Below are 13,361 nucleotides of genomic sequence, written 5' to 3'. Positions count from 1 at the left end.
AAAGCTATGCTAATGTTCCAGTTCTCTAAACAAGTTCATTTAAAAAGTGGGTTGCAGCAAGAAGGACAGACTGAATGGGAGGAGAAAAAGCACAGATTTTTACTTGCTGTGCCAATACCTTACGGGGATTCTGAGGAACGTTTCTACTAAGTTAAGAATGTGCAGTTGACATGGTAATATGAAAAGGCAGTGAGTGAGACTTGTCAGAGAGAATAAGGTCCCAACTCAGCAGATCAGGGTTTCCCAACATAGCATTGAAGAAAGCAATAGAGATGCCCATGCATTCTTGTCCTGAACTAAACGGGAAATGAAATCTTACCTGGTATAGCTGTTATACTGAATAATAAACAGAAACACTGTGTTGTTTAACAAAGCATAGATAACAGATATGTAAATGCTATTGGTCAAAGCTGAAGCAATAAAGCTCCAATAGCACAAGAGTCCTTCCTGATTACTTATTTATAAATCATGAACAGGTGTCAAGCCTAGCCTTGGGTATGGGGTAGCAGAGATAGTTAGCAATGAAATTGATAATGGAAAAGTTAAAAAATAAAATAACGTTAACAGTTGACAGAGCTATGAAGACCTTTTACTCTTGGAAGGGTGCTGGTAACTACTGACCATTTGGCAAAAAACATCTGCCACTTTCCCTGGACTACAGTTCAATTTTATCTTGGGAGAGAGCACTCACGAGAAGTGGATGACTCTTGCAAAGTAGTTTTATGACTGGCCACTTCAACTTTACAGGAGGGAAAATTAATATATCACAGAGTATTTCTATATGCTTCACAAGGAATTCCCTTTCCAAGTAGACAGAGACTGACAAGAGACCACTCAGGGTCGACTGACTTATTTTCATTGGTACTAGAAGAAGAAAGAAACAATATACTTTCACAGACAGTAAATAAAATAGAAATTGTCCATATAGTATAAATTATCTAAGAGAGTATTTCACATAATTTTGTTCTATATTCTGAATATTCTAATGCCTCATTTTGGTTTCTGTCCATAACAAAGAATTCATATCTGCTGGCTAACTCAGAACACATTGCAAAATTGTTTGGATAACCTTTTCCACCGAGGTTACATTTCAATTCACTCTTCCATATAGTGAGTGAAATTGGTACCTCAACAACTTCCTATTGTTTCAAGATTATAACCAAGCTGATTTACTCATAGGCCCTTTGTACTTGAGGAGCAAACAAAATATCGTTTGCCCTGCCCTCCAACTGACCTATGTCCTTCGGCATAGCTGATATAATTCTGATTTTTATAGCTTGGCTACCATGGCAACATGGACATTTTCTCCATGCTTATGTCCAACTTCTGTCCTCTCCATATTTTTTACAGCTGTTATAATAATTGTTCATTAGATGTAAACTATTAATACAACATTTGCGTACATCACGTCATTTGACCTACAAAATGAATGTGTGATGTTCACAAGGCAGTGTTTCAACTGTCCAGGGTTGCGTGGTATTGTACCACAGACTAGCTGGCTTAAACAACAGAAATTTATTATCTCAAGTTTCTGGAGATCAGAATTCCAAAGTCACAGTATCAGCTGAGTCATCCTTCCTCTGGAAACAATACGTTTCTAGCGGTGACCTCCCAACAATCCGTAACTCAACCCTTGCCTTCATTTCATGGTCTTCATCTCTCCCTCTCTCTCTTTCTCTCTGTCTCTGTTATCAGTCACCTGCATCTCTGTCAAATTTCCTTTTCTTATAAGACTTTAGTTTTATCAGATTAGGGCCCATGCTAATCGAGTTTGGGTTCATCTTAACTAATTTAGCATGTCTTCTGGTGGATATGATTCAATTCATAATGGGCAAGTCTCCATATCCTCATTTGGGGAATGAGAAAATATAGTTTCAGAGGCAGTAACAAATTTGTTCAAGGACAGTTTGTCAGTGATGGATTTAAAACTAGAACTTATGTTGTCTGCTTTCTATTCCAGTATCCTATCTCCTTTAGTTTATTACTACCCATAGTTATGCTAAGTGTGCCAGTTTGAAAGGATGTGTGTACCCTAGAAAAGCCATGTTTTAATCCTAAACCCATTTTGTAAAGGCAGCCATTTCTTCTAATCCTTATCTAGTACTGTATGTTTGAAACTGTAATTAAATCATCCCCCTGGAGATGTGACTCAATCAACAGTGGTTGTTAAACTGGATTAGGTGAAGACATGTCTCCACTCACTTGGGTGAGTCTTGATTAGTTTACTGGAATCCTATAAAAGAGGAGACATTTTGGGAATGAAGGTGATTCTGAGAGAGCAGAACGACATAGCTATGAGAAGTAGAGAGTTCACCAGCCAGCAACCTTTGGAGATGAGAAGGAAAATGCCTCCCGGAGAGCTTCATGAAACAGGAAGCCAGGAGAAAATGTTATCAGATAATGTCCTATTTGCCACATACCTTTCCAGATGAGTGAGAAACGTTGACCATGTTTGCCATGTGCCTTTTCAGATGAGAGAGAAACCCTGAACTTCATCGGCCTTCTTGAACCACTGATCCTTCCCTGGATGCCTTAGATTAGACATTTCTATAGACTTGCTTTAATTGGAACATTGGCCTCAGAACTGTAAACCAGCAACTTATTAAATATCCCTTTCTAAAAGCCATTCCATTTCTGGTATATTGCATTCCAGCCGCGAGCAAACTAGAACACTGTTGTACATGATATATATACAAGAAGTCATAAACATTTTACCCAATTTCAAGTTCCTAACTCATTTAGAGGTTACGCTAAAGCCATGTATATTAGGTTTGTAAAAAAGTAGACTGCTGATTGTTTGATTCAGTTAACAAATGTTTGATTCAGTTAACAGTTGTTTAATTTAGTTAAAAAGCAAGAGTTGGAGAAAATAGAAAATTTAAAATGCTTCAATAAATGCATGTGGTTTAGTAACTGTGGAATCATTAAAAGGAGGTTATATTTTACAGAGTATTATAAAATAAAAAAAACAAAAATAAAATTAAATGAAGGGAAAGAAAGGAGAGGGGATAAAGAAAGAAGAAAGAACATTGGCAGGAAAAAACGAAAATTAATAATCACTGAGAATTTACTATGTGCCATGTACTTCCATATGAGAGTCATACATAATAGGAAGCATTTTTGAGGAAGTATTACTTTAGATAGAAAGGTTAGAGGATACCTTAGGTAGGTAAATTATAATTAGCCTGGAGTAGCAGTGAATATGAATATGGCATGCAAGGAGTTCATTGAGGAGTTTGTTTTCTTGGTGTATAAGATTCATGAAATTAATTACTAGGAATTAAGGTTGTTTTAATAAGTATGAGATTAGGCATGAGAGTTGTCTATCCATTAGACATATGTTTTTTTCTGTCTTCTCAGCATCCATTCCCTTTCCTGCACTTAACAATTTCATTTAAGAGTAGAAATTCACCCTCTCTAATTCTTTAACCAAGTGATAAGAATGAACTTGATCTTGCTCCCAGTTCTGCACCTGGGATAGAGCATATGAACTTGGCCTGGCCAATGAGAGCATTATATTGCCCAGAACTTTTTTGAAGGATGTTCCATGATATGCAAATGAAATTCAGTTTTAAGATTTTTCATTAAACTGGAGCAGCAATGAATTTTTCTCACAAAGGTTGCTACATTGGTAGATTAGCAAGGGATTAATGTTGAACATATTTGTCACCTCATGGCTAATTCTTTCTTAAGAAAATGTTAAACAAAAGAAAGCAAAAACTAAGGCAAAAGGACAAAGATTCCTGGTGACCTGGTTTGAATATATGGATCAGGCTGTGCCTGAAGTGAAATATCCTGGACTCTTCAGTTTTATGAGCTAATGAGTCCTCTTCCCTCATGTTTCTTTAAACTTAATTTCAGAGTGTAACATAGACACCCTATAAAATTGTATAGTACATGATGGGAAGTTTATGCAGGCTACTGAGAGTTAGGGTAATTCATGTAAACATTGGCCTGGTGTTTATCTTCTTGATAGTTAGCAAAATGTATCAGAAGTAGATACAAAGTTTAATATTATTGAAATATTTTATATCTGAAATGATGAAAACATGAATATTTGAAATAAATTTGAAGTGGTAGTATTGAATCTGAGCAATGTTTGGGAGTGAACTTACTATAAATTTAAATACAGAAAGAAAGGGTGTGAGGATTTATTTAGAAGAAATTTGGAAAAACTGCGTTATATTGAAGGGTTACAGGAAGTTCAAAAGTGGAATGAAAACATTTTGGTACATAAGAGCTAGAAATTCTTTAAAATTTCTTTAGAAAATTTATGTTCAACATTCCTACTTTAAATTTTTAATAACCACCTTTTTAAAAGCCCGATTAATTGCCTCTATATCCATTTCTGTTGTCCAGTTTTATGGTGTCCATAAAACAAAGTAGGTGAAACAATGTCAAATATGTATTTTTCTTGCTTCTTTTTTAAGTTCATGTAGTATTTGCCACAAGAATGGCATGCAAGTTATATGTACTTTTTGAAGTCAAAAGACAAACTTATGAAACTACCATCTAATGAGAAAAAAAATCTTCTCAGTCTTCCTGCCACGTGGGGCAGCTCTCTGATTCTCTCCCTTTGTTCTACTTTCACCCAGAAACCCAGCATCTGGAGCTTTACTCTGCATTCTGAAACTCTGTTTTTCTATTGGATCACTTACTTGTTGTTGAGTAGATCCTTCAGATGATGTTTCAGAAGAATAATAAATTATCTCACCTTTCATCCATCTGAAAATTTCTTATTTAACCCTTGTAATTGAAAGTTCAATTTCTAGATGACAATTATCTTGTCTCAGTGATTTTAACATTTTTTTTTGCCATTATTTTCTGTTTTACCTTGTTTTTACTACAGAGTCTGTAGTCAGTCTAAATTTCTTTCACTTACTTGCAGTTAATCTTATCTTTTTGCTCTGGCTGCTTTTGTAATCTTCTGGTCCCTCACATGGGTTTTTATCTAGCATTTAAGCCTGCTTATAGCAATATTTGATTTTTTTTCCACATAAATGATTTAGATGATTGTTCTGTAATTATCTAAGTTTCCAAATCTAATTTTTTAAACTTTTTTTATTAATTAAAAAAATCAACAAACAAAACATTTAGAAATCATTCCATTCTACATATCAAATCTAATTTTTAATCCTCTTATGTGAGATATTCTTTTCTTCTCTTACTACTCAGCTATATTTCTCACTCTTCACAATATTAATAGTCCAATTATGGTTATAAAAAAGTGTGCATGCATAAAGTTATTTTTGATGATTCCATCAAATGTTTAGATATATTATTTTCCTTATTTACATAATATTTCAATACCCCCATTATTAATTCAATGTTACAACTTTCTCATTCCAATATTTTTTATTTCAATTCATGTTTCAGTTTGCTAGAATATTCCTTAGACATGTTTTCAGGAAAGATAGGTACATAATTTCTACACCTTCACTTATGAATGGCAACTTATCTAAGGATAAAATTTTCCATTAAGAACTTTCTTTCCTGAAAAACACCAATGTTGCTCAATTACCATATGCAATTTAGTGAAGTACAATAGACTCTGAAGCTGTTGTTTACAGATAAATTTTCACTTCTTTATGGAAGAATAAAGAACGTTTATGCTTGAAATAAGGTTATAAAATAAGAAATTGTCATGAAATAAGTAAAAGAAACTAGAAAGAACTTAGGTAGTGAAGAATATTACTTGGCATGCTAAAGAAACCGGATTTTATCCTTTCAATGATGGAGAATTACTAATTTTAGTGTTACTATCCCCGTTATAATTACTGCTATTTGAGTTCATCACAGTACCAGAGATTAAGTTGGCATCTTCTCTGTAGCAGTTAGCTCTTGCTACATAGGAAACCACATCAAATCTTAGTGGCTTTAAAAATAAACAAACGCACACACAATTGTTTTGCTCATGCAGGTGCAGATTCAGCAATTAGAGAAGATCTCAGCAATTTGTCTCGGCAATATAGTAGGAGAGCAAGAGCAATGATGGCTGGTTAATTAATGCGGACCTCATATGGGACAACTGGAGCTTCTCTTCTCATGGCCACTCATTATCCAGTAGTCTGGCTGGAGCTTGCTAACATGCTAGCAGGGATACAAGAGCAGCAGTTTCTTATTATAATTTACTGTTGAAATAGTTCTTACAAGAGAAAGTTTAAACCAAATTAAAATAACTTAACACTTTATTCAATAGATGCACGCTAATGTTGATCTCTATTTTAAATGTTTTATTTGGTGAAGTATGGTAAAACTAGCATTAGTGTTTTAAACCTTCAGTACTGATGCTAATTTTTTACACTGAGGAGCAGAAAGTAGAAATTGTAATAAAAGTTATAATTTTTGCCTATTTCCTAGATGCCAGACATGCTGCCGGGCCCTTTATGTGAATTATCTTCCTTTTATCTAAGGGAATTAGATTAGGGATTAGCATGCAAGATTTTAAAATTCTAGGCTTTGTATTCCAAGTAAAAATTATTTAAAATACATATTTAACTACAATATTAAAATTTTCTGCTGATTGCTTTATCATTTCTGATGGTTTTGGTGTTATTCAATAATAAAGGATCAAACTTTTTACTTTTCTTAAGTTATCTTAAATGTGAAAAATCTTGTTTAACTTAAAGGCATCATTAATCTTTAAGTATATATGTTAAATTCCACCTACAAATATCCTTTTGATTAACCTTATGAAAGGTTTATGTGTTCATCCAAGAGATTTTTGCCTCTTTTTTCTCCCCCATAGGATGTGTTTCTCAATCTTGACTGTACCTAAATGGTTTCTTGTTTAAATGTCTTGTTAAAAAAAATATAAAGTCTATGCAAAATTGCAATTATTCAGTTGCCTTATAGCTTCCTGTAAAGAAAATTAGCCTCATGAGTAAGAATTAGTACAAGATGTTTCCGAACACTTGTAATATTAGACCACGTGGGGACCTGGGTACCAGCTCCTCAGGCAATTTCTCTCAGGGTAACAAACTGTTCTCTCTTTATTATCTTTTGCACAGATCACCTCAGGGGCTTTTAGTATTCAGTCTTTCTCTTTCCTTCTTCCTTGCGCTCCTAATAATTTGCTGTGGATATTTTCAGCATGACGCATAACTGCTGCTGATGATAATGGGAACTGTTCGCCGAATTTTTCCCTGCCCTGCTCTTAGAATGAACTGTCTAGAGTCAAGGTAAGCAGCAGAAACACTTTCCAAGAGGCCATAACTGGTAGAATGATGACATACATAAAAGCCTGTGTTAAATGAGCAAAAGCAAAATGTGATTAGCTCAACCGGTGTCAGGCTGCTTTGGACCAGGGGGCCACTGGTTAAGGCCTGGCATACAACTAGGTCCAGGCTTTTAGAAAGCCAAGCTTCTTATTTAATTACAGTTGACTGATTCAAATTAGCTGGAAGGTTAGATTGGGACTATGGTCTTATATGTCGTGTTTTAATATTGGAGATAGGATGGAATATAATTTTTATTACACAAGGACACTTGTGAACAGTCTTTTGAATTTGTTCTTGTCAACCAAACTGGAAATTAATTAATTTAATTAGCTAAAATAAAGGTCTGCATTTGAAGATGACGAGATGATTTTATTCCACAATACTTACTGAACACTTACTATAAGCAGATCAACAAAGCACTAGAGGGATTTCAAAGCAAATAGTAGACAAATTCCCTCAGATATTTTTGTCCATGTCAGATAGGTCTATCAATGGGACAGATAAAAATTAAAAAAAAAGAGATTAGAGACTATGAAGCAAGGATTTTACAATTTCTAAATAGTGAAAAGGAAATTGAACAAAATATCACAGCTCCATAGAGCGAAACACATGTATTTCTTCAAGTTAGATTGTTATATGAATAAGTTGCTTTCTAGTTCAGTATAAAGCAATTTCCATTTATTAGGAAAGAAATCATGAAAATCTTGAAAATAGCAATTTTATATAAAACAATCTCTTCCTCAAACACAACATATTTGAAAACTTTAACTCAAAATGTTTCTCTACTTATCAATTTCTCCTCCATTCTTCCCAATCTCTCTAATGGTATTGCTGATAATATGTCTAAACCAAGAAGCTTATATTTATATTTGATTTCTCCTTCCTCTTTACATTTCATATCAATGGGAAACCACGTTACCCTTCTAGCCAGTTCTGTATCTACAGACTCTTCTAACAACACCTCCTCCTCTACTTCTCTACTACCTCATTTCTGGTCCTCATCATGTGTTAGACAGATGACTAATATACACCCCTTTTAGTTGTCCTTTTGCTGTCCCAGTCCATCTTTTACTACGCTGCCAGCATGCTCTTTTAATTTTTTCTTTTGATCTCTATTGCTTGTAGAACAAATTCCACACTTCTATTGGTATATGGGGAATGCTGCTGTTCCAACCCAGCTCTTGGAGGGCTTGGGCAGCCCCAAGACCAAAGAATATGCCAAACAATGGAGTTAGACATGAATTTTATTAAGGCTTATGAATAGAAGACCACTCTTCCCAATGGAGGCCATTCAGGAAATGGAAGTCAGCATCCCACAAAGGTGGGCAGTTTATAAGGGTTTAGGGCAAGGACACTCCATAGGGTATAAGAACAGAGTTTCAGCAGGGTCTTAAGACACAGATGGTTGGATATTTGTTATCAACATATCAGGGGAGAGGTGTTTCAATGCTTTATAAGATAAAGGGTTTATGATACCATCCAGACATTCTTTTCCTCCCTGAGGAGGTCTGGTGTCCTTCAGCTTCTGTCCGGGTCACATAGATAGCTTCATGCAGTGACCTACTCTCAGTATGGAGGGGAAGTCTGGGCTGTGGGTCTCCAGAGATGGGAACTTAAGATTTATACTAGCATAGTACTACAATACTCTGAAGGAGATGTTTTTATACAATTTATTCAAGATTACAAAAGTAAATTTCCTTCCCAAAGACACACAGTAAATAAGAGATAGTGCTGATATTTTGTCCAGCTCCATCTGCCTTACAGCAAAAACGTGTCTCTTCAGAAGAAAGCTCTGGTCTAACTTTCCCACCTCATTAAGTCACCATCCACCACATGTCCAGATCCCATTGCCCCTCTTTCTGTTTGGGCTGTACATCATGTTAACCTGCTCCATCCTGCCCCGGCGTTCAAAAATGAGGACAAATGTGTCTTCACTCAGCTTCCTCTGAAATTCTTTCCAAAGGAATGTTATTTAATCATGTATTTGATATCCCATAAAATTTTGTATATTCCTCTATTTAGCAGTTTTCATATTACATTACAATTATTTCATCGTGCGTCCATTGCAACAGTTAGAATATAAGTTATGTGAGGCATAAGATGTTACTCTTTTTTAATATACCTGGTGCCTAAAATAATACATGTATCATAGTACATCTTCAGTGAATATATGTTGAATGAAACTGATATTTAAAAGAGGATTAAAGAGTGATTATTTTCAAAATGCAACATATAAGAAGACTGAGAAAGACATTCCCTGTAAATTGAATGTAGCAGTTTTAGTTCTTTCTTTGCAGAGTTCCTAGGTCATGGCAGATATAGATATAAATATATGTATATATAATCTAAGTACAGATACACATATATCCCTACACAATATATATACATATATATACACACAAGCTAAAATACATCATAAACATACATTCTCTATACATGCAGTTCAATTTTGCAAGCTGCTGGAATGCGATATACCAGAAACAGAATGGCTTTTTAAAAGGGGAATTTTTTAAGTTGCAAGTTTATATGCTCTAAACCTGTGAAAATATCCAAATTAAAACAAAACTATAGGAATGTCCAATGTGACTCCTAGTCACATGTTTGAAACACCAGGAATCTCTTTCAACCTGGCCCAGAAAAACTCCACAAACAAGACCACCAGTAGGCATCAAAGGTTCAGCCACACCAAAGTCACAGTGGATCTGTTGAAAATCCTCATTGATGCTTTCAACCCAAAACCTTACCTGGGTTATGCTACTAAACAGAAACTTGCTATAGAAATTAGCACTGAAGAGTCTAGAATCCAGATTTGGTTTCAGAATCGAAGAGCTAGACACTCATTCTGGAGAGCAGCACCGGAGCAAGCTTTAGAATCAAGCCAAGCCCACAGACAAGATCCCCCTGCAGAGATTCAAGTTAGAAGAGTCAGATGGTGCTGGAGCTCCCATACCCCTTCCCAAGTATGCACTCTCATCCAGGCATTTAAGGAAAACCCTTACCCTGGGATTTAGTCCAGAGAACAACTTGCCAAAGAAATTGAGGCTTCGAGTCAAGAGTACAAATTTGGTTTCAAAACCGAAGATCTAGATTTCATGTCCGGAGAAAAAGTGAACCTGGTAAGATCTTAGAATAAACACAAGAAAAGGCACGAGATCTCTGAGAAAAGAGAATTCAAGACACAGAAGCTAAATAAAATATCACCAACCTCACTAGCAACTGTTTTATTTCTCTGGAGTCAGAATGAGGAGGTTTAGAAATAAGTTCAGTGTGTCTGTTATCATCACCCTGAACGCCAAACCTTTCTCACTCTTCCTGAGAATGCACTCTTCCTCTAAGACTGCAAGCTGAACATTCTGGAAATGGTAAGCAAGACTTCAGGAGGCAGATACAAGCCCAGGAGACATTCCATGGTGAAAAGAAAATGAATACATATCATTTTAAATCATCACAGTTATAATTGATTCAGGCAAAAATCAGCAGTGGATGTAAAACTCTTGTAGTGAATCTTTTATGAAGAACAAGGTATGTATTGTCTCAAAGAATCTACCCATAGATTACTTAATAATTACAAAAGGGAAATTGGTGAATTTGTATGGGAGAAATGTGACAGACTCAATCACATGCTCAAAATTTGCTTTAGCAACAGTAACATGGACTGACATGAGGTGCCTCCTGGTATGAAGCATCTTAGAAAGACACAGCATCCTTTCTGTGGTATTACTGCCAAATGTATGCACGCTTAATTTAATCATAAGGAAACACCAGACAAGCAAAACTGAGTGACATTCTACAAAGTAACAGATCTGTACTTTTCAACAATGGATTGAATAATTGCAGTAAAGATGGAGAGATAGTATGCTAACTCAGAAACTCTCCTGAAGAGTTATCTTCTATATGTATAATGTGCTACCATTCATGTGGGGAATGGACACAAATTCAGAGACCTGTTAATGCCTACAATTTCCCTCCAAAGATGTTCAAAAAACTGGTAACATTAGTCATCTTTTTTTAATAAATGGAATTTTATTGAGATATATTCACACACCATACGATCCATCTAAAATATATAATCAATGGTTCACATAGTTGTGCATTTATCACCCCAATCATCCTCAGAGCATTAGCATTACTCCAGAAAAAGAAATAAAATGAAAAAAAGAAAACCCAAACATCCCATACCCCTTAACCCTTCCTCTTATTGATCACTAGTATTGCACTGTACCTAATTTTAAGACTTACAATAGAGGGAGGTTAACTAAGACAGTGTTAGTCTTCACTAAACAAAACATCCAGAAGTAAATCCATATGAACGTGGGTGTACCAGTTTGAAAGGATTATGTGCCTTAGAAAAGTCATGTTTTAATCCTGACCCATCTTGGGAGGCAACCATTCTTTAAATCCCTATTCAGTACTATAGGTTGTAAACGTGATTAGATTGTCTCCACGGAGACTTGACTCAGTCAATTGTGTGTGTTAACCTTTGATTAGAGGGAGATGTGACTCCACCCATTCCAGGTGGGTCTTGATCAGTTCACTGAAATCCTTTAAAAGAGGAGACATTCTGGAAACACCCAGAGAGCAGCAGAGCCACAAGAGCCGCGAGAGCCAAGAAAGCCCACGCAGCCAGAGACCTTTGGAGGTGAAGAAGGGAAACCCCCTGGGGGAGCATCATGAAACAAGAAGCCTGGAGAGGAAGCTAGCAGATGTTCCCATGTTTGCCATGTGCCTTTCCAGCTGAGACAGAAACCCTGAACTTCACTGGCCTTTCTTAGGTGAAGGTAACCTCTTATTGGTGCCTTTGTTTGGACATTTTTTATAGACTTGATTTAATTGGGGCAATTTCACAGACTAAGAACTGTAAATTGCAACTTAATAAGCTCCTCTTTTTAAAAGCTGTTTCCATTTCTGGTATATCATGTTCTGGCAGCTAGCAAACTAGAACAACAGACAACTGAGTTTTTTTTCTCAATATAGTTATATACTCATTATCAAAGATCAGGGCTACTGGATTACAGTTCAACAACTTCAGGTATTTCCTTTTGGCTATGCTTAAATACTAGACACTAAAAAGAAATATCTATTTAATGAGACAGTAGTCACAGTCATTTGTTAAATCCTAATTTCTCAGTTATACTGCCTTCCTTTCACATTAGTTACCTCTTGGGAAAAGAGGTGGAAAATTGAAGATAGAACTGTTTTTTTTTTTACATTAATCTTTTTTTAATACTGTTTGTTGTAATACCAAATATACAACTCAAAATTTCTCATTTTAACCACTTTCAAGCATACAATACAGTGGCATTAATTCTATTCATAATATTGTGCTGCCAGCATCCATACCTCAACTTTTTCATCACCTCAAACAGAAACTCTGTACCCATTAAACAATAATTCCCCCTTCGTCACACCCACTACCCCTCTCCTACTACCATGGCCACTAGTAACCTGTAATCTACCTGTCTCTATGAAGTTTACTAATTATATACTTTCATAGAAATGAGATCATGCAGTCATACAAAAACCAAAAACAAAAAAACCCCAGAAATGTCCAATGTAAGGTATCCAGGGAAAGATGCTTTAGTTCAAAAAGTCAGATGATATTCTAGGTTTCTCTCTCAACTGGAAAGGCACATGAGAACGTCATGACGTCTTCTAGCTTTCTCTCCAGGCTTCTTGTTTCATGAAGCTCACCTAGGGGTGTTTTCTTTCTTTATCTCCAAAGGTCTCTGGTGGCATGGGCTCTAAAGCTTTCTCCAAAATGGTTCCCTCTTAAAGGTTCCAGTGTGCAAGCCCGCTTGAATGGGTGGAGACACATCTCCATGAAAAGCATCTAATCAAAAGTTACCACCCACAATTGGTGGATCACAACTCCATGGGAACAATCAAAAAGCTCCTACTCAGCAATCTTAAATGAGGATTAAAGAACTTGGCTTTTCTGGGGTACACAACAGATTCAAATCGATACATGTGCATATACTATATAAACATACCTAACACTCTATTAATATATCTAATCTTGAAAACTTAATATAACAACAAATTTATGTATCAGCATGCATTTTTATTCCACATTACTTATCAAATAGATAACAGTTAACTTGAGCAATTGCTTTCCTGTTTTCCATCTTATCCTTAACCTAG

The 13,361-nt window shown here is 35.7% G+C and overlaps 1 pseudogene; it reads left to right on the top strand.

The window, feature by feature from the left end:
- Positions 1–9,793: 9,793 nt before the first annotated feature.
- Positions 9,794–10,380, top strand: LOC143668171 (double homeobox protein A-like; annotated as a pseudogene).
- Positions 10,381–13,361: the final 2,981 nt, after the last annotated feature.

The sequence above is a fragment of the Tamandua tetradactyla genome, chromosome 24, assembly GCF_023851605.1.
Source record: "Tamandua tetradactyla isolate mTamTet1 chromosome 24, mTamTet1.pri, whole genome shotgun sequence".
NCBI lineage: Eukaryota > Metazoa > Chordata > Mammalia > Pilosa > Myrmecophagidae > Tamandua > Tamandua tetradactyla.
The sequence above is the reverse complement of the archived record's forward strand: the minus strand, read 5'-3'. Positions and strand labels throughout refer to the sequence as shown.